General features: G+C 35.1%; 2 long non-coding RNA genes across 2 annotated transcripts; both read left to right on the top strand.

Moving 5' to 3' along the window:
• The first annotated feature begins 427 nt into the window (after nt 1-427).
• LOC128636070 (uncharacterized) lies at nt 428-7084 on the top strand. The gene is made up of 2 exons (XR_008398655.1): nt 428-654; nt 6740-7084. It is a non-coding gene; the product is annotated as an uncharacterized LOC128636070 (long non-coding RNA).
• A 6950-nt stretch (nt 7085-14034) lies between these two features.
• On the top strand, nt 14035-18934 carry LOC128636069 (uncharacterized). Its single transcript, XR_008398654.1, has 4 exons — nt 14035-14206; nt 15112-15229; nt 18369-18530; nt 18731-18934. It is a non-coding gene; the product is annotated as an uncharacterized LOC128636069 (long non-coding RNA).
• Nucleotides 18935-19493: the final 559 nt, after the last annotated feature.

Genomic DNA, 19493 nt, shown 5'->3' with positions numbered 1-19493 from the left:
ATTGTCATTTATAAGGTAACCACTGTGAGTGCACATTAAGAAGAACAAGAAAGCTGCAAAATGTTTCGTTTTCAGAATGATTGTCTATAGGTTGATTGTTACATTAAAGTTGATTAAAAAAAAAAACTTTGAGTGGAGGTCACATGTTTCCTGGCTAGAGTGGAGCTCCAGTCTGTAGCTAGACCCTTCTCCTCCAAATTCAAAGTAGTCTATCTGCAGAGTGGAGCTCCACTCTAGACAGGAAACATGTGACCTCCACTGCAATTTTTTTTTCTATTTCAATAAAACTTTAATGTATCCAACAACCAATATGCACAATCATTCAGAAAACTTTTTTTTTATATAAACTTTATGCACAATCATTCAAATCTTTTTTTTTTAAATAAACTTTAATGTATCAAACAACCAATAGGCACAATTATGAAAACGAAATTGCTTTCTTTTGGTTTATGGCGAGTGACATTTATAAGGGGCAAAGTATAAGCAAATGTAATGATTATTCTAAGTTATAAATAGATCATCTCAGGAAATCACAGGAGTAATTATTTATCTACTGTTTTAAATGAACAATATTGAACTATTTAAAGCTCCACTCTACACAACAAAAATGTGACATCCACAACCTCCACGGGGAAGATCTCTTTAAACAAGAAGGTTTGCTGCTTTTTTTTTTACCATATTTAACCCCTTAGTGACCTGACTGTTGTACCAATTTTTTAGCGTTAGCGACCATGGCTGTTTTTACATTGCTGCGGTGTTTGTGTTTATCTGTAATTTCCCTCTTACTTATTTTTTTTTAGCATGTTTAACCCCTTAGTGACCTGACTGTTGTACCACTTTTTTAGCGTTAGCGACCAAGGCTGTTTTTACATTGCTGCAGTGTTTGTGTTTAGCTGCAATTTTCCTCTTACGCCTTTACTGTACCCACACATATTATATACTCATTACTGTACCCACACATATTATATACTCATTACTGTACCCACACATATTATATACTCATTACTGTACTCACACATATTATATACTCATTACTGTACCTACACATATTATATACTCATTACTGTACCCACACATATTATATACTAATTTACTGTACCTACACATATTATATACTCATTACTGTACCCACACATATTATATACTCATTTACTGTACCCACACATATTATATACTCATTACTGTACCCACACATATTATATACTAATTTACTGTACCTACACATATTATATACTCATTACTGTACCCACACATATTATATACTCATTTACTGTACCCACACATATTATATACTCATTACTGTACCCACACATATTATATACTCATTTACTGTACCTACACATATTATATACTCATTTACTGTACCCACACATATTATATACTCATTTACTGTACCTACACATATTATATACTCATTACTGTACCTACACATATTATATACTCATTTACTGTACCCACACATATTATATACTCATTTACTGTACCTACACATATTATATACTCATTTACTGTACCTACACATATTATATACTCATTTACTGTACCCACACATATTATATACTCATTTACTGTACCTACACATATTATATACTCATTACTGTACCCACACATATTATATACTCATTTACTGTACCCACACATATTATATACTCATTACTGTACCCACACATATTATATACTCATTTACTGTACCTACACATATTATATACTCATTACTGTACCCACACATATTATATACTCATTACTGTACCCACACATATTATATACTCATTACTGTACCTACACATATTATATACTCATTTACTGTACCCACACATATTATATACTCATTACTGTACCCACACATATTATATACTCATTTACTGTACCCACACATATTATATACTCATTTACTGTACCTACACATATTATATACTCATTACTGTACCCACACATATTATATACTCATTACTGTACCCACACATATTATATACTCATTTACTGTACCCACACATATTATATACTCATTACTGTACCCACACATATTATATACTCATTTACTGTACCCACACATATTATATACTCATTTACTGTACCTACACATATTATATACTCATTACTGTACCTACACATATTATATACTCATTTACTGTACCCACACATATTATATACTCATTTACTGTACCTACACATATTATATACTCATTTACTGTACCTACACATATTATATACTCATTTACTGTACCCACACATATTATATACTCATTACTGTACCCACACATATTATATACTCATTACTGTACCTACACATATTATATACTCATTACTGTACCCACACATATTATATACTCATTTACTGTACCTACACATATTATATACTCATTTACTGTACCCACACATATTATATACTCATTTACTGTACCTACACATATTATATACTCATTACTGTACCCACACATATTATATACTCATTTACTGTACCCACACATATTATATACTCATTACTGTACCCACACATATTATATACTCATTTACTGTACCTACACATATTATATACTCATTACTGTACCCACACATATTATATACTCATTACTGTACCCACACATATTATATACTCATTACTGTACCTACACATATTATATACTCATTTACTGTACCCACACATATTATATACTCATTACTGTACCCACACATATTATATACTCATTTACTGTACCCACACATATTATATACTCATTTACTGTACCTACACATATTATATACTCATTACTGTACCCACACATATTATATACTCATTACTGTACCCACACATATTATATACTCATTTACTGTACCTACACATATTATATACTCATTTACTGTACCCACACATATTATATACTCATTACTGTACCCACACATATTATATACTCATTTACTGTACCCACACATATTATATACTCATTACTGTACCCACACATATTATATACTCATTTACTGTACCTACACATATTATATACTCATTACTGTACCCACACATATTATATACTCATTTACTGTACCCACACATATTATATACTCATTACTGTACCCACACATATTATATACTCATTACTGTACCCACACATATTATATACTCATTTACTGTACCTACACATATTATATACTCATTACTGTACCCACACATATTATATACTCATTTACTGTACCCACACATATTATATACTCATTACTGTACCCACACATATTATATACTCATTAGTGTACCCACACATATTATATACTCATTTACTGTACCTACACATATTATATACTCATTACTGTACCCACACATATTATATACTCATTACTGTACCCACACATATTATATACTCATTACTGTACCCACACATATTATATACTCATTACTGTACCCACACATATTATATACTCATTTACTGTACCTACACATATTATATACTCATTACTGTACCCACACATATTATATACTCATTACTGTACCCACACATATTATATACTCATTTACTGTACCTACACATATTATATACTCATTTACTGTACCCACACATATTATATACTCATTTACTGTACCTACACATATTATATACTCATTACTGTACCCACACATATTATATACTCATTTACTGTACCCACACATATTATATACTCATTACTGTACCCACACATATTATATACTCATTACTGTACCCACACATATTATATACTCATTTACTGTACCTACACATATTATATACTCATTACTGTACCCACACATATTATATACTCATTACTGTACCTACACATATTATATACTCATTTACTGTACCCACACATATTATATACTCATTTACTGTACCTACACATATTATATACTCATTACTGTACCCACACATATTATATACTCATTTACTGTACCCACACATATTATATACTCATTACTGTACCCACACATATTATATACTCATTTACTGTACCCACACATATTATATACTCATTTACTGTACCTACACATATTATATACTCATTTACTGTACCCACACATATTATATACTCATTTACTGTACCTACACATATTATATACTCATTTACTGTACCCACACATATTATATACTCATTTACTGTACCTACACATATTATATACTCATTACTGTACCCACACATATTATATACTCATTTACTGTACCTACACATATTATATACTCATTACTGTACCCACACATATTATATACTCATTTACTGTACCCACACATATTATATACTCATTACTGTACCCACACATATTATATACTCATTTACTGTACCCACACATATTATATACTAATTTACTGTACCTACACATATTATATACTCATTACTGTATCCACACATATTATATACTCATTTACTGTACCCACACATATTATATACTCATTTACTGTACCTACACATATTATATACTCATTACTGTACCCACACATATTATATACTCATTTACTGTACCCACACATATTATATACTCATTTACTGTACCTACACATATTATATACTCATTACTGTACCTACACATATTATATACTCATTACTGTACCCACACATATTATATACTCATTTACTGTACCTACAGATATTATATACTCATTACTGTACCCACACATATTATATACTCATTTACTGTACCCACACATATTATATACTCATTTACTGTACCTACACATATTATATATTCATTACTGTACCCACACATATTATATACTCATTTACTGTACCCACACATATTATATACTCATTTACTGTACCTACACATATTATATACTCATTACTGTACCCACACATATTATATACTCATTTACTGTACCTACACATATTATATACTCATTACTGTACCCACACATATTATATACTCATTTACTGTACCTACACATATTATATACTCATTTACTGTACCTACACATATTATATACTCATTACTGTACCCACACATATTATATACTCATTTACTGTACCCACACATATTATATACTCATTTACTGTACCTACACATATTATATACTCATTACTGTACCCACACATATTATATACTCATTACTGTACCCACACATATTATATACTCATTTACTGTACCCACACATATTATATACCGTTTTTCTCGCCATAAGATTGACTTTCTACAGATACCATTATTTTCATCATATCTTATAATTTTTAATAAATATTTTTATAAATTATGATTAAAAATATTAAAAACCACACTTTTTTTTTTACTTTTACCTCCAAAATCTGTTACGCATCTACAACCCCCGAGAAAACAACATGGCTAAACAGTTTCTTCATTTTGTCCTGAGTTTTGAAATACCCAATTTTCAATTTTTACGATTAACCTTTTTCTCCTTCAGTGACCTTTTAACCCCAACCCTCCCCCTAGATCTAACCCTCCCCCTAGATCTACCACTAAGCCTAGATCTACCCCTAACCCTACATAACTATTTATTTTTATTATTTTTACTATTTAATTTTTTTTCATCTGTTACAACTGCGGTCCTTAAGGAGATAAAGGGATAGTAAATTCAAAATTTAACTTGCATGATTCAGATAGAACATGTCATTTTAAGACACTTATAAATTCACATCTATTTTTAAATGTGCTTTGTTCTCTTGTTATCCCTTGCTGAAAGAGAATGCGCACATATTCAACACTAGTGGGAGCTAGCTGCTGATTTTTGCCTGCACACATTTGTCTTTTGCGATTGGATGACTATGGCTCCGTTCGGGTAGCGCTCCAAGCAAACTGGGACTCGCTTGTAGCGTTTTCCTCACATTTGCAAGTGAGATGCCTGGCGTTTTTGAGTGCTCTGATGACGTAAATCCCAGCGCTTCCATCGTGCTGGAAAAGCTGTCACTTTTCAGAGCAAGCTCAGACCCTTGGCAACATGGCAGCCTCCACACACGTTTTGCTGTGGAGGCTGCCATGTTTTTATAAGCAGCAGAGGAGGGACAGGTGAGGCGGATAAGTCTGACAGCAGCATTTAGTACAGGGCAAATTGGAGATAGGTTAAGTAACCTATCTCCAATTTGCCCTGTACTAAATGCTGCTGTCATGCTTATCCGGTGTTATGCTGAGAATTGTTTCCCCAGTGTCTCTGGTTTCCCCTGCCTCTCAGCAAACATTGGAACTCTGACCCACCTCCATTCAGCTGCTCTCAGCTCAGCACCTGTAGTATTATTAGCTGAATGGGGCAGGATAAGCTACAGGGGCTGAGCTGAGAACAGCTGAATGAAGGTGAGTCAGAGTTCCAATGTTTGCCGAGAGGCAGGGGAAACCATTCTCGAACAACGGTGTTGTGTAAACAGCTTAAATAAAAATAATCCTCCACTAATAAAGAGAGACACAATTTAAACATTTTTACAGTCAGCTACAAGGGAGCTTATTTAAAAACGTTCATTATTGTGCAGCAGATCCCTTTGCGCATGCAATCGTTTTCTCTAAGCTCCCTTGCTTGTGACGTCACCTAGCGCCACGTCATCGCTGGAAGTGAAGCGCCTCCACTAGCTTCTGAGCACTGCCCGAACGCGGCCTATATGTGTTCATCTTGCTGCGAGTAGTGCAATGTTGTTCTTTCAGCAAAGGATAACAAGAGAACGAAGCAGATTTTATAATGGAAGTAAATTGGAAACTGCATGTTCTTTCTGATTTATAAAAGTTTGTTTTTGACTTGAGTGTCCCTTAAATGATTTTTTATTTATTATGAAAATAACAGTTTTGATTCTGACTATGACTAAGTTTCCTCCCATGTGCTTGACACAGGAGCCAGCAATCATTAAAGATCTACACATTGCTATACAATGGGTTGTCAAGAATGAGGCACTGTTCTGTGGGCGCATAACCATGCCAAGTTATGTGTCAATGAATGAAGATGACCGCCAGAAGGCCATAGATAACGTGATGCAAAGAGAAGAACCAGAAGCAAGGGAGCCATTCCTCTTTGTATTTCAGCACAGAGAAGATATGGAGTTGTTTTTGCAGGCATGTCTTGACCAACAGGGCCTCCAAGTTAATGCCATGTTCAACAAATGACTGATGGACAAGGGGTGGTGGTGTGTTTCTGTTTAAATTATTGATAATAATAAAAAAATAAGATAATTAACACCATTTCTGAGTCAGTGCTTTAATAACACACTACCACAAGTATGAAGGTACAAGATAATTATAGGTAACAGTATATATATATATATATATATATATATATATATATAGCAGTAGCCTATTGTTGCTTCTGCTTTCATAGTATAAGGTTAGGGTTATAAGTTCAAATGGTTTCTGACCTTGATTGAACACGATTCTCCAGAGCTCCGGGGAACAGCAAGAAAGCACACAAGCACAGAGAGTGTTTCTCACTAGTTCCGTTTACTGTAAGTATACACAGCAGTTATATAGCAGTCTCGCATCATGAGGCTACAGGAAATGCAGTTAGAGGAGTAACATAAAATGTCCATATATGTCTATCTAAGAAACATGTTAAAGGAAGTTGTGGGTGTTGTTTGTTGTATTACAGACAATCATATGAGTTTCAAAATGCCCTCATGTGTCGGTTACAAGTCACCCACTAACATAATATACCCATCAACACACAGACACATAAAACACACAAAGACATAGAGACACACACACACCCTCACTGAGACATCCAGAGAAAACAGAGAGACATACACTCTCAGAGAGACACCCACAGAAACTGCACATACATACACACACCCTCACAGAGACAACCAAAGAAAACACACAGACATACTCACACACCCTCAGAGAGACATCCACAGAAAACGCAGACATACATACATACACACACCCACCCTCAAAGAGACATCCACATTAAAAAAAAAAGTCATACACATCCACACTCACAGAGGCATCAAGAGGAAATACACAAAGACATACATACACACACCCTCACAGGGACACAAATAGAAAAAGCACAAAGACATACTCACACACCATCACAGACATACACAGATAATGCACAAAGACATATACACCCACTCTCACAGAGAGACCAACAACAACAACAAAACTGTGTGACATGCATGATAAAAAAATTGCAGAAATTAAGAGATCACTTTTTAAACAATCAGATTTGCAAATGTGCAAACAAAAATTAAACTCTATGAATTCAAAATTGTAGATTAATGTTATTGGTAGATGGTTAGATGAAGAAAAGTACTTTTAAAAGGTTGACTTATGTTTGTGTTTTTTCCCCCAAACAAGAGCAACACTTCAATTATGGTGTAAACATGTTCCCATCTGTCAGCTGTACTTATGGATTTTGAAAATGCTGTACTCTATATGGTCTTGGTGGAACCATAAGCCGTGGCACTAGGTCTCATTCCATTAGATATGGTTAAATGCATGATTTAGGCTCGTTTGTATGTATTTCAAAATTAAGTCAGCTGTAGTGTAAACTGAACAGTGTTAAGTTAACCTGTATCATTTGAAACACTGAGAAATCTTAGTTTGAAAGTATAACTTTTTATGCATATGTAAAAATCATAGATAAAATGCCTCCTTGCATCTGTAAAGTCCTTGCATAAAGGGGCAGTAAACTGAAATGTAGTTAAAATGTATATATTACAAAAAAAAAAATATCTTTCAAAAGGGCAACTACCATTTGTGTATTAAGGAGGAAACCTTTATGCATGGCTTTAAATATAGAATTTCTACAGCATTGTCAAATAATCATAAATACACTGCTGCAGATTGCTAAAAAAATAAATGTTTTTTTATGGACCCCTGGCCCCATCATACTACTACCACACTGAAGTTACAATCCAAAATTGCACAAAGAAATAAAAAAAATTACTAAGTAAGTCCTACCTCCTCTGCAAATGAAAGTGCTCTGCCATCTGACTCAGACACACACTGTACAAACTTAAAGGGCTACTGGACCCACATTTTTTCTTTCATGATTCAGATAGAGCATGCAATTTTAAGCAGCTTTATAATTTATTCCTATTATAATTTTTTATTCGTTCTCTTGCTATCTTTATTTGAAAAGTTAGGAATGAAAGCTTTGGAGCATGACTATTTTTTGTTCAGTACCCTGGATAGAGCTTGCTAATAGGTGCCTGCATTTAGCCATCCAATAAGCAAGCGTAACCCAGGTTCTCAAACTAACATGGGCCGGCTTAAACGCTTTTATTTCTTCTTTTTCAGATAAATATAGGAAGAGAACAAAGAAAATTTGATAATAAAAGTAAATTAAAAAGCTGCTTAAAATTGCATGCTCTATCTGAATCTAGAATGAAAAAAAATTGTGTTTAGTATCCTTTTAAGTGCCAAGTCTGTCTCACTACGCATAGTGGTTTAGTGCACACTCAAAAATCCTCTCAAATGCTAATGCTTTACTCATTTTAATAAAATTGACCACACTCAGTAGCACTCTGCTGTAGTACCCTCTGGTGGCTGCCAAAATTGTTTAAAGAAAATAATAGTTGTTCTTGCCTCATGGGGCACCCTGGCCCATTTGGCACCTGACAGGAGTCACCCCTGCAACCCCCTGATGTCAGCCAGGTGTGATTTACGGAGATGATGTATTTATAACTTACACTAATCATTACTTTTGCTTATACTTTTGCCCTAACAGAACATATGTTAATGTAAAGAATGTGCTTATTTAACCTTATTAATAACAATCAGCATAAACCACTGTCAATGAACATTAAGAACAGGAAAGCAAAATATTTAGTTTTCTGAATTATTGTGTCTATTGATTGTTACGTTAAAGTCCATTTAAAAAAAAAATATATATATTGATTGGAGGTCAAATGTTTCCTATCTTGAGTGGAGCTCCAGTTTGGCACAAGTTTGTTTGCCATATAAAGCGTTGGTTCAGGCTTAGAACATATATCCACACAGAAATGAGTGTCGCAAATAATTTTAAACCTTTTTAAATACAAGTTACTTTTAAAAAAGGTAAAATATATTCAGTGGCAAGGTTGGCACAAGTTTGTTTGCCATATAAAGCATTGGGTCAGGCTTAGAACTTAAAAATATGAAGTGGTTCATGCCCTGTATATATGCACACAGAAATGAGTGACTCATCGGATTTCAACCCTTTTTAAATACCAGTTTAAATACCAGTTACTTATTCAGAAAAGGTAAAATATATGAAGTGGCCAGTTTGGCACAAAAAAATTGCTATAAAAAGCATTGGGCACGGCTGAAAATATGTATATTCTATGAAGATGTTCATGCCGAGTATATATCATCACAGAAATAAGTGACCAAAAGGATTTTAACACTTAAAATACCAGTTACTTATTCAGAAAAGGTAAAATATATGAAGTGGCAAGGTTGGCACCAGATTGTTTGATATACAAAGCATTGTGACAGGCTGAAAACATGTATATCCTATAGAGAGGCTTATGCCATGTATATAAGCACACATTAATGAGCGTTCCAAAGGATTTTAAAAGTTTTTAAATACCAATTACTTATTTAGAAAAGGTAAAATATATGAAATGGCAAGGTTGCCTGCAATTTTTTTGCTATAAAAAGCGTCGGGCCAGGTTGATAACATGTCTATTCTATAATGGGGTTCATGCCCTGTATATATCCACAAATAAATTAGTGGGCCAAATGATTTTAACCCTTTTTAAATACCTTTACTTGATAAGATAAGATAAAATATATGAAGTTGCAAAGTTGGCACCAGATTGTTTGCATTGGGCCATGCTGAAAATATTTGTCTATTCTATGATGAAGTTCATGCCGAGTATTTATCATCACAGAAATGAGTGACCCAAAAGGATTTTAACCCTTTTAAAATAACTGTTTATTATTCATAAAAGGTAAAATATATGAAGTAGCAAGGTTGTCACCAATGTTTTCCATAAAGAGCGTTGGGCAAGTCTGATAACATGTCTGTCCTATGATGGGGTTCATGCCGTGTATATATCCACAAATAAATAAGTGGCTCAAAGGATTTTAACTCTTTTTAAAATAACAGTTACTTTTTGAAAACATAACCAAATTTGTTCCACATTTGCTATCTGTTTATTGCAATACTAGTGTTAAAGTCCGTGTAGACGGTCAAAAATGTGTCCAACTTACTAACCACTCCCTTATTTACCCACCTCTCCCTCCAAGAACCTTTGCCTACCATCTGACCCCCCCATCCACTCAGATCTCCTCTCTCTAATCCCCCCTCCCTCCTTCACCCTCCCTGCCACTTTCAACATCTAATTTTCTGCAGCGCAGAGGTACCACCCGCTCCCGTCTATATCTATCACCAATCCCTCTATCTCTATCACTATCCATATATCCCTCTATCCCTCTATTGCTGTGTCCATCTATCCCTATCCATCTATCCCTCTATCTCTATTCCTCTATCTCTATCCCTATCTCCCTATACCTATATCCATTTATCTCTATCCATCTATCACTATCCTTCTATCCCTATCTTAACATATTTTTTTTATGCAGCGCAGTGGTCCCAGCCTCTCCAGCCCCTCCAGCGATGGGGCTCCCACCTGCCTCCCTCCTTACCCTCCCACGCCACCGATTGGCACCACAGCTGCACAATACAGAAAGGGACACATATTGCAGAAATGCGTCAATATTGAGGCATAGTGCATTACCATTTTCTAAGCAACCGTTGCAGAGAGGGCCAGTGATGGTGCCGATCGTTGGTGGCATGCGAAGGATAGGAGGGAGGCAGGTGGGTGGCCCATCACTGGAGGTAGGAGGAAGAAGGCAGTAGGGTGTGTGAGAGGGGCAGGAGCGGGTGGGAACTCTTATACTACGGAAAAAGTTGGAAGCTGGAAGGAGGGAGAGGGGGATAATAGATTAGTAAAATAAACTGGGAGAGGGTAGAGTGGTAGGGGAATGAGGGTGGGCAAATACACTACAGATTTTATTTTATATATCTACTGTATATAAAAAAAAATAAAAGCAAATAAATATTAGCTTCTGGCAGACAGCTGAAAGTACATAACATGTACGCTAAAAGGTAGAAGGGGGGGTGGTTAGAGAGCTGTTTGGGGGGGGTCTGAACAAAGGAGATCCCAGAGAAGCATTTACTACCATTTGTGCTATAATTGCACAAGCTGTTTGTTCAGTGATAAACCCAAAGTTTGTGAAAAAGTAAAACATTTTTTTTATTTGATCGCATTTGGCGGTGAAATGGTAGCATGAAATATAGCAAAATGGGCCTAGATCAATACTTTGGGTTGTCTACTACACTAAAGTGAAAATTAAACGTACAAGTCCCTACAAGCTAATGAATTAACACCTTCACTGCTGGGCATAATACAAGTGTGGTGCGCAGCAGCATTTAGCGGCCTTCTAATTACCAAAAAGCAATCCCAAAGTCATAAATGTCTGCTATTTCTGAACAAAGGGGATCCCAGAGAAGCATTTACAACCATTTGTGCCATAATTGCATAAGCTGTTTGTAAAAAATTTCTGTGAGAAACCTAAAGTTTGTGAAAAAGGGAACATTTTTTTTGTATTTTATGCATTTGGCGGTGAAATGAAATATACCAAGATGGGCCTAGATCAATACTTTGGGTTGTCTACTACACTACACTTAAGCTAAAATTAACTCTACAAGTTCCCTACATGCTCCCTAATTAACCCCTTCACTGCTGGGCATAAAACACGTGTGGTGCGCAGTGGCATTTAGCAGCCTTCTAATTACCAAAAAGCAACGCCAAAGCCATATAAGTCTGCTATTTCTGAACAAAGGGGATCCCAGAGAAGCATTTACAACCATTTATGCCATAATTGCATAAGTTGTTTGTAAATAATTTCTGTGAGAAAAATAAATTTTGTGAAAAAAAAAAAAAAAAAAATTTATTTGATCGCATTTGGCGGTGAAATGGTGGCATGAAATATACCAAAATGGGCCTAGATCAATAATTTGGGTTGTCTACTAAAAAAAAATATACACATGTCAAGGGATATTCAGGGATTCCTGACCGATATCAGGGTTCCAATGTAACTAGCGCTAATTTTGAAAAAAAAATGGTTTGGAAATAGCAAAGTGCTACTTGTATTTATGGCCCTATGACTTACAAAAAAAAAGCAAAGAACATGTAAACATTGGGTATTTCTAAACTCAGGACAAAATTTAGAAACTATTTAGCATGGTTGTGTTTTTTGGTGGTTGTAGATGAGTAACAGATTTTGGGGGTCAAAGTAAGAAAAAGTGTGGGTTTTTTTACATTTTTTCCTCATATTTTATAAAAAAAATTATAGTAAATTATAAGATATGATGAAAATAATGGTATCTTTAGAAAGTCCATTTAGTGGCGAGAAAAACGGTATATAATATGTGTGGGTACAGTAAATGAGTAAGAGGAAAATATAGCCCTGGTCCTTAAAGGGACATGAAACCCAAATTTTTTATTTCATGATTTAGAAAGAGCATGCAATTTTAAACAACTTTCTAATTTACTTGTATTATCTAATTTGCTTCACTTTCTTGGTATACTTTGCTGAAAAGCATATCTAGATAGGCTCAGTAGCTGCTGATTGGTTGCTGCACATTGATGCCTCCTGTTATTGGCTCACCCATGTGCATTGCTATTTCTTCAACAAAGGATATTAGATAATAAAAGTAAATAGGAGTGTTGTTTAAAATTGTATTCTCTACTTGAATCCTGAAATAAAATTGTTGGGTTTAGTGTCCCTTTAAGGGTAAGAAAATGTAACAATGGTCTGGTCACTAAGGGGTTAATGTTCATTCACAGTGGTTACCTTATAAATCACAATCTGCATAAAACACTGTGAATGAACATTAAGAAGAACAAGAAAGCTACAAAATGTTTCGTTTTCATAATCATTGTCACAGTCTATAGCTTGTTTGTTACATTAAAGTTGATTAAAAAAAAAAAAAAAAAGCTTTGAGTGGAGGTCACATGTTTCCTGTCTAGAGTGGAGCTCCACTCTGCAGTTGGACCCTTCTCTCCAAATTGGCTACTATTTTGTATCACTCCGCCAGTCCGCCTCTACGTCTTATGCTGTGCGGTTGCGACTTGCGTAATCACGTTCAGTCTTACGTAGTACGTACTGTTATTTATAAGGCTCAAGCGTCTTGCTTCGCTCTCTTTCAATTCTCACCGGTTTAAATTTGTTAGTACAATCTTCCGCCATCCTCCGCTGTTGGAGTATCCCCGGCCGTATCGTAACTATGAAAGACAAGATATCCTTCCGAGCGATTCTTCAATGGCACTATGGGTCTATAACGCGGGCATCCAAAACCCTGTAGTCGTCGTGAGTATTGCCCTATAAGCATGCTGCGATCCTATTCGTTTAAAGGGACAGTTATTTTGGTTAATTATATTATAATTCAGCTATTAACAACTGGATAAGATTAGGTTGTTGCTAATTAATGGGTAGTGCTAAAACACTACGGTAATTGCTTAGAACAGTGACAAACTAATTTACCCTTTGCTTTAGCAAAGGCGTATTAATTATGGGGGGTTGCATGGTTAAAGAGAAAGTGAAGTCAAAAATTAAAATCCAATACATTAATAAGTATTGTGTGTGTATTATAAAATGTGCAATTGAAATGTATTAAACATTTTGAAGCTTAATTAATTTGATGAGCCCCCGTTTATGTCAGTTTCCATAATTCAATTAGGGACTGTAGAAAAACATATAGCTGTATAGAGTGTAAATATGTATAGAAAATGTACTATGAGAAGTGCAAGAGTAGGAAACTATATACATTTTTAAATACTCCTTATTTTCAATATAGTCCCTTTTTTGGCACTTTTTTTTTTTTTTGTCTATTCTGTCCTTTTAAGTGTAGGGTTTTTATTAGCATATTTTATTGCTTTATGTCCCTTAAAACAGGGCTCGACAAACCTGGGAGCCACTGGCTCCCTAGAATTTTACCCCTGGCTCCTAACATATTGGGTTATTCTCCATATATCTATATACAAATCCAACTGTCTGGCTCCTAAAAATATGCCTGGCTCCTAATTTTTTTAACATATTTGTCGAGCACTGCCTTAAAACATGCATTATTAGCTGCTTATAGAACTTTTTTGTACTGATGGTGCTAATGCTGAGACAGTGCCTGTTTGGGCTAGTCTGACTTCTGGATGTACTGCACATGTTGCTGCTTCCATCTATACTTGGCATGGTCTTTATATGTATCTCTCTCTCCCCAGGATGTACCGGCCATACATTGGGATCCAGAAGATGTATTCACTAAAAGATTAGATGCTTTTAAACACTCTGTGTTAGTTACTGGCTGTTAGTAGCCACAAGACCAACATCAAGACAAAGGTAATTACCCCACACACACTTGGAGCATCGGTTTTCTTGCTGTGATGTAGTAACTAAAATGCCATCTGATGCTCATTGCTGAAACTCAGAGGCTGTTTCTGAGCAAGATCTAGGGGTCGTATGAATCAGATATTTAATGTTAAATATATATTTTCTTTCAATTAACCTTCACCCCTAATGCATTATATTTTTTGAGCTTTTTTCTAGAACACCATTTAGCATAATTAAAATTTATATAAAATGTATTCTATACATTATTTTCTAAAATAATGGCAATGGGGACAATCTCAAGCTTTAACTTATGTACAATAAATTGCTGAAATTTGATCATAAAAAAGTTTAATGGTTTGTTTATCGTTAACAGGACATGAAACCCCAAATGTTTCTCTCATAATTCAGATAGGGAGTACAATTTAAAAAAAGTTACCAATTTGTTTCTATCAAATTTGCTTCGTTCTCCCAATAGTGCTGCCATCTAGTACTCTTGCTAATGTATAACATTGTTGGTAAAACTTATCTGCCTGCTTTTCAACAAAGGATAATACAATTCTTCTATAGAAGTGCATTTGAAAGTGTTTCAAATTGTATGTGCTATCTGAAAAGGGTTTGTCCCTTTAAATCATCATAATTCAAAAGTCTGCCCACTTATGATTAGGTCCTGTAGTGTCTGGCAGTTTTTGTAAATGATATCCCAGGTTCTCTGTAATCAAGCTACAATTTTTTTTTTAAGTTTAGTGTATTACGTTACTCAATGTACAAGTCTCCAAATAATGTATGTATTTAAAGGGGCATAATACTCATATGCTAAATCACTTGAAACTGATGCAGTATAACTGTAAGAAGCTGACAGGAAAATATCACCTGAACATCTATGTAAAGGAAGATATTTTACCTCACAATCTCCTAAGCTCAGCAGAGTAAGTACTGTGTAAAAAGTTATACTCGGCTGCAGCCCAACTGCAGGTAAAAAAAAAAATGCAGCCAATCAGCATCAGCAGTGCTGAGGTCATGAACTTTTACTGTGATCTCATGAGATTTCACTTAACTCTAATGAGATTTCATTGTAAACTTTCTTACACTGAATAGGGAAATAAGATGAGTGCACGTAAGCTCGCTCCTTCAGCTGTCCAGGGACAGACATACTGATTTGCTGCTTAGAAGTCCTTTACAATGGGAGGTGGCTGCTGAGAAACTTGAGGTAAAATATCTTTCTTTTTTACATAGATGTTCAGGTGATATTTTCTAGTCAGCTTTTTACAGCTATACTGCATCAGTTTCAAGTGTTTAAACATTTGGGTATTATGTCACTTTAAGTAGTTTCTTGATTGTAATTTATCACTTAAAGGAATAGTAAAGTCAAAATTAAACTTATGATTCAGACAGATATAGAATGCAATGTTAAGCAACTTCCTAATTTACTCATTAAATTTTCTTCGTTTTCTTGCTATCTTTATTTGAAAAGCAAGAATGTAAGCATAGAAGCTGGCCCATTTTTGGTTAAGCACCTGGGTAGCACTTTCTGATTGGTGTCTAAATGTAGCCACCAATCAGCAAGTGCTACCTAGGTTCTGAACCAAAAATGGGACACCTACTAAGCATAAATTCAAATAAAGATAGCAAGAGAGAAAAATAGAAAATAGGCGTAACATAGAAAGTTGCTTAAAATAACTGCACTATATCTATCGTCAGTTTAATTTTGACTAAGCTATTCCTTTAAAAGGACAGGAAACCCCAACATGTTCTTTCATAATTCAAATAGAACATAACATTTTAACAACTATTTTATCCTTTGCTGAAGGAAGAGCAATGCAATACTGGCAGCTAGCTGAATACATCTAGTTAACCAATCACAAGAGACTAATGTATGCAGGCATTAATTAGCTAATGTAGGATATGTCCATATTCATTTTCATTTGAAAATAGAAGTGAATTTAAGTGTCGGGAAAATTATCAGCTCTATCTGAATTCTGCAAGTTTTAATTGGGACTTTCCTATCCCTTTAAAGTTTAAAAGTTGTCTATTTCCACTCCTCCTGTACCATGTGCCAGCCAATCACAAATGCATACACGTACCATGTGACAGCCATCAGCCAATCACAAATGCATATACGCTTCTGAATTCTTGCACATGCTCAGTAGGAGCTGGTGACTCGAAGCTTAAATCTAAAAAGACTGCACTTATTTTTAATGGACGTAAATTGGAATGTTTAAAATGGCCTGCTCTATCTGAGTTTTTGACTTGAGTGTCCCTTTAAGTTAATGTCTTATGTGATATTATATAAAAGGAAGTGGAGTCTGGTACACTTGTATTACCCTTAAGTCATACAAATTTTTTGTTTTCCTTACTCATCTCCTAGTTTAATTAAACTTCTGATCTTTTATGCTCTTCTAATTGGAAGCACAACCTAATCAAATGAGCTGAGCTTATAGTTAGTAGAGCTCAGTAGTTTCTCTCTGTATTTACACAATCCTTACTGGGAGCTAGCTGCTGATAGACTGCATCTTTATTTTTTTGACTCGTGAAAGAAAAATGTTGGCTTGTATGTTCCTTTCATTTTTCATCCCATATGGGTATCCACAATTACTACTTCAGTGTTTTTGTTTACTGTGCATTTTTTAAAATTGTATACTCCACCTGAACCATTAGTTTCTTTAACCCTTTTGCAGGTGCTAAAGGGACACGAAACCCCAAATTTATCTCATGATTTAGATAGAGAATAAACTAAAGTTTCCCATTGCTTCTCCTTTGTTGAAGAGATCTAAATAGGTAGTGTGTACGTGCCTGGAAAACTACATGACAGGAAATAGTGCTGCTGTCTAGTGCTCTTGCTAACTTATAACATTGTTGTAAAGCTGCTGCAATTTAATGCTGCAGACACATGCACACTGCTGAATTTACCTTCCTGCTTTTCAACAAAGGGTAACAAGAAAATTAAGAGAACTGGATGATATTAGTAAATTGGAAAGTTGTTTAATTGTTCGGAGTCGTGAGATCTTTGGCCTGTGTCCCTTTAAGGGACTTGAAAGTCGCATTATACCAAAGAGTGGGCAAAGGAACACGGATGCAAAAATGAAAAATACATTTTTATTTTTTTTATATCCTGTCTGAGAAATGATCTAACCTCCCTCTTTATTTCTAGTGTACATGATGCTGCCTCAGACGGCGCTCAATATGGTATACGCTTGCTCCAGTATGAATCGGCCATTCCGTGGCATTCATTAGATAAAGCATAGTGTACAGAAGATTCAGTGTCCTGCCACAACACTTGCTGTGCAGACAAAAGACCAGCATCAAGATTTAGGTAAATGTATTTCTTTTAATTTGTGTCTTGTCTTGCTGTGATGTATTCATTTAACGCCGTCTGATGCTCATTGCTGAAAAACAGAGGCTGTTTCTGAGCAAGACCCAGGACTGATATGAGTAATTCTTCTCACTCCCCATTTACACTGTCATAAAATAGTGTCTTCACATAGCATTACCGTCGTCCTTATTCTTTTTCAGACTCCGCCAGTACACCGTTTTTAACAAGTCCCAACTGATGCCTGAAGCTCTTTTCTGAAGATACAAGCCTGAGAGTCTGTTGAATGAACTCTGAAAGTTTTTATCCAAATCAGCTAATGTGTTTTTGTTTTAAAAATCACTAGTTTCATCTTGAGAGGAAAATAGTGGAACACTCTGAAATAAAATGCATTTATTTTACACCAATTAGTTTCCAGTGATTTTGTTTAATGCATACACATCATTGGTTTAACCACTAGACTGGGGACATACACAAACCTTTTCGAAAGGTGTTTTCCATCTTCCTGCAGGTATTCAAAACTACATAGCTAAAAATTAGCTGCAAAATTTGGTGATTCCACATTACCCTGAGGCACAACGCAAGCAAGGAAAAGTGCCACCTGAGTTGGTAAAATCTCTTGAATTTGTTACATTAACTAGTTTTTCCTATCATTTACAAACAGCTTGTAATCACTTCGCACCTGGACTTCTACATTGTAAAAAAGTTTAGAAAAAGAAAAATTGCATGATTTCATTGATAGGATTGGGGTGGGGGGGAGTGCCTATTACGCTAGGCAAGCCCTCCAACCCACAATCCTATTTGGGCAGCTTCTATGGCTGCAGGACACCCAAACGGCTAGGATATTTAATGCTGTCCTAAGGGTGCTAAAAATCCCAGCGCAATTAGGATGGCATGGTAACATCTTAAGGGTGGGAAGAGGTTAAAATATCAAACGATATAGAATAACATATAAAACATAAGTAA

This window comes from Bombina bombina, chromosome 7, assembly GCF_027579735.1.
Source record: "Bombina bombina isolate aBomBom1 chromosome 7, aBomBom1.pri, whole genome shotgun sequence".
Classification (NCBI taxonomy): domain Eukaryota; kingdom Metazoa; phylum Chordata; class Amphibia; order Anura; family Bombinatoridae; genus Bombina; species Bombina bombina.
This window is presented reverse-complemented; position numbering and strand designations above follow the sequence as displayed.